The sequence below is a fragment of the Nanorana parkeri genome, unplaced genomic scaffold (genome assembly GCF_000935625.1).
Source record: "Nanorana parkeri isolate BGI_ZX_2015 unplaced genomic scaffold, ASM93562v1 scaffold1284, whole genome shotgun sequence".
NCBI classification, from domain to species: Eukaryota; Metazoa; Chordata; class Amphibia; order Anura; family Dicroglossidae; genus Nanorana; species Nanorana parkeri.
The window spans coordinates 294,007-298,001 of NW_017307552.1; the positions used below are offsets into that span (position 1 = coordinate 294,007).

The window sequence follows — 3,995 nt, forward strand, 5'->3', positions numbered from 1 at the left end:
GGCCTATCTGCTCCTTTCTCACCTTTTTACTGTTAATATATTGGTAAAATTTTTTGGGGTTCTTTTTACTATCTGCAGCGATATGCTTTTCACACTCAGTTTTAGCTGCCCGGATTTCTAGTTTGCATTTTTTGTTACATTCTTTGTAGTTAAGGAACGCCAATGCCGACCCCTCCGTCTTATATTTTATAAATGCCGCTCTCTTGTCCTTGACGTGTTGTTTTACAGTTTTATTAAGCCATATTGGTTTAGTTTTTGATCTTTTATTTTTGCTTCCTAAAGGTATACACTTTGAAGTAGCAGTATGTACTGTGTTTTTAAAACAATCCCACATCTGGGCTGTGTTTAGGTTTTGAAATAAGTTTTCCCATTTTATTTCCCCCACTAGGTTGCGCAGCTTATCAAAGTTGGCCCTTCTGAAGTTTAGGGTTCTAGTCCTTCCAGTACACTTCCCTTTTCTGTGTTCAATATTAAAAGTAATCACATTGTGATCACTATTACCCAATGACTCCCCAATTACAATTACAATATCCTCAATTAACTCTGCATTATTAGTGACATTCAACCTCAAATACTATGTAACTATGTAACAGATTACACAGCGCTTTAGAAACACAGTACAATTACAATACAAAAGGATTAGATAAGGGGTAGCCAAACTCCAGCCCTCCAGCTGTGGAACTACAAATCCCTTGAGGCATTGCAAGATTCTCAGACATGACTCCCGGAGAGAGATGCATCATGGGATTTGTAGTTTCACCACAGCTGGAGGGCCAGAGTTTGGCTACCCCTGGATTAGAAGGACCCTGCCCATAAGAGTTTACAAGCTACAAGGAAGGCATGTGATACAGAAGGTAATACACATCAGGGATGAGCTGATGGAAGGAGTAGATGGAGGTGGAATATGATTCCCTGAAGGTGACTTTTCTGGGATCTCCTAAAGACAGATTAGGAGACAGCTGGATGAGTTATGGAAGGGAATTCCAGAGGATGGGAGAGGCTCTGGAGAAGTCCTGGAGGGACAACGGATATCTTCCTGGGCCCGGTAGAGGTGACAAGGGACAAAGGGTAAGAATTCAGAGGTAGGGAACATATTAAAAAAAAAAAAATTAAAAAAAAGGTACTGGGCGTGTTTTACCTTAATGCAGGGAATGCAGTAGTGTGAAGAACACCAAGCCTTAAGAACTAATTTAAACTTCCCAACCCCCCTGATTGTACCCCAATCCCTAAAACTAAACCAACATCCCCTGCGTCAAAAAGTAACAGCACCAAGAGGCAACGCTTAGAAGACAATGACATGTATATTAAAAAAAAAAAAAGAAGCTACAAATGATCTTTCCATGTGCATTTATCTAGAGGGAAATATAAAATACATGTGTGGCAGGTGATGTGGAAACATTGCATTCAGGTATCACATGCTTATCGTGAACAATCATTTTATCAAACCTCAACAATCCAATTACTTTGTAACAAAGTAAAGTAATTTAAAAAAAAACCTACGATCTGCCCGTATTGGTCAGGCAGATTGTACTTGCGATCATCGCAAGCCCGCCCCGCTGAGGGGAGGGCTTCCCATGACCGCAATGCTGAACGGGCAGTGTGCGCGCACCGGCCCGTTCGGCATTGGTCTCCCGAGCATGCCACAAACCAGCCGAAAATCTTAAGATTGTCGGCTGGTTTTCGAACATGCTCCTTAGACAAAAGGCGTGCGACCGTACAGTAAAAACGGTTGCACGCCTGCCACACACTTTGCAATTATCGTACAATCGCGGGATTGCCCGCGATGATCGCACAGTGTATGGACACCTTTAGTTTCATCCAATTAACAGCAATCATCATTCATATTCTAACTCAGATGAACAAACGGATTGAAAAATTGGAGGCAAGTGGCCAAACAGAGACCACTTGTGTGGGGGAAGGCATGCCGCCCAGTTCACTGATGTCACCGATTGCCTGGACGCAAGCCAGAGCATCCCGTTCAACACTTGGCAACTGTTGACGTCAGTGAGCTGGGCGGGACCCCAGACAGAGCGTCACAGGTTTCTAAGAGCTCTGAGCAACCTGGGACGCTGTGGCTGCCCCACCAGTACATGAGGGTCTAAAAGACTTGGTCAGATTTTAAAGGATTGCTCATCCCCCTGACCCTACTGAAGGGTGAAGGGCTGCGTGCAGGCCCTTTAGGACCTAGGGTCCCAGCAGCCTGTAGCACTGACACTTCGAGGGGCTGTAATGTCAGCCATCTCTAGCAATCTCATGCAACATATCCCGACTAACATTCTCCTGCAGCAGGTCTCCAAGTCTTCAACTGCACCTTGTCACCAGTCTCTGATCATCTGCAGCAGAGCATCACCAGTCTCTGGCAATCCAACATATCAACACATACACTTATTATGTACAACCCCGCTAAGGATGTCAGAATCCACTTTTAAGAGCCCCTATTAGGTCAAGAAAGCCGACCACCACTGGCTTTGCCCCTTATGCTACATCAGCTCTTCCCAAATCTGTGCTGAAGTCCTACTAACAGAGCACGCCTTGCAGGACACCTCAGAAAGGAGGCTGGATTCACACCACATTGATGTGCATGAATCTTTGATCACTCTTTATGCCTTTTTTTTTAATGAACTTTATTTGCAGTTACAAATCTCCAGAAGCAGGTGTCCTAGAAAAGGTGTTCCCCAGCATGTGACACTGTTATGGGGTACACCCCGGCCAATGTGTCAATTTCTGGCCACCGTGTCTAACAAGCTTGAGTCTTTTACATATACATTTTCACTGCATTCTTTTTATTATACGAGGTAAGTCTCCAGGTCTTTACTTGATCCTCCACACTGCACAGGCGTGGGACTCGCATGCAGAACATGATAGCAATTGGAAGTTGGACATAGATGGCTCAAATCATGGCTCCTGCTGAATCAGCCAAAACTGAAGCTGTGGATGGCCCTGTCAGCACCATAAGGAACCAAGGAGAAACCGATCAGCTGCAGTTACTGCTCCAGTATTCTGACAGCCACAGACACCAGCTGTCAGAATACAGAAGCCAGTAGGAGAAATGTCTCCATCCACAGCAATTTTGATATAATCCGGCATCCTGTGGTTAGGGACAGGTGATCATTCCTGGACGCAGACAGACGGCATCCGGGTACCAACGTCTGTCCATAACCGCAGGTAAATCAGTGGATGTTTAATGACATCCTAACTGCAGCTACCATCAGCTTATCATAGACTGAGCGCCCACGGCTATTCACAAACACAACTATCATACCGGCCGCAGGAATCCGCAGACACATGCTACCGGAATTTGCACACAGCCCTAGTCACAATATGAATGTGGACCTCAGGGTCCCATTAACCCACAAGAACGTCTTTGGCGCGTGCATGGGAACCCACACAAGCACAGGGAAGGCATACAAGCTCCATGCAGATAGTGTCCTGACCGGGATTCGAACCAGGGACCCCAATGGGGTTTTTTATCACATTAGAAAACGTGTCCCGGCATCTCGCACACTACAGCTTTAAAGGGACGCAGTAAGCCAAGCACTGGCCCCGCCCCTCTTCAGCCACTGGTCAGGGTGCCTGACAATCAGTCGCGCGCCTGATGCGATTGGCTGACTCGCGTCTCCATCACCACCTGGCAGCGCGAGGCCGGCGATGCAGCCCCCCCACACCCCATTAGGATGAACGTTCTCCTAACTAAGCGGCACCCGCGAACCGGAGCTACTATGGAGACCAGCGCCTCTCTCGACCGCGCCGTCCACCTCTCCACACACGGACACTCGTGACAACGTCATGGGTAGCAAGCAAACATGGTGGTGCTGATGTTACCTGCGCTGTCCAGGCCGGCGACACAGTCTACCTCTTCTCTGTCGCTTCTCCTTCTTTCCTGCCAGGATGTTACCCGTGACTCTTTTTTTCCTGCTACCCCCGTTACAAATAAATCGCCCAAAAAATTCCCTTCCCTACATCCAGCGCCTCCTTCTTTTTAACACTGCGCGGCA

The 3,995-nt window shown here is 47.0% G+C and overlaps 1 protein-coding gene across 1 annotated transcript in view; it reads right to left on the reverse strand.

Annotated features, from left to right (window-relative positions):
• PHF20 (PHD finger protein 20) overlaps positions 1-3,910 on the reverse strand; it is a 55,434-nt gene extending 51,524 nt beyond the window's left edge. Inside the window, exon 1 of the mRNA XM_018569076.1 lies at positions 3,823-3,910. The gene's annotated coding sequence lies outside the window, so the exon portion shown is untranslated. The remainder of the gene's footprint in view (positions 1-3,822) is intronic.
• Between the last annotated feature and the right edge of the window lie 85 nt (positions 3,911-3,995).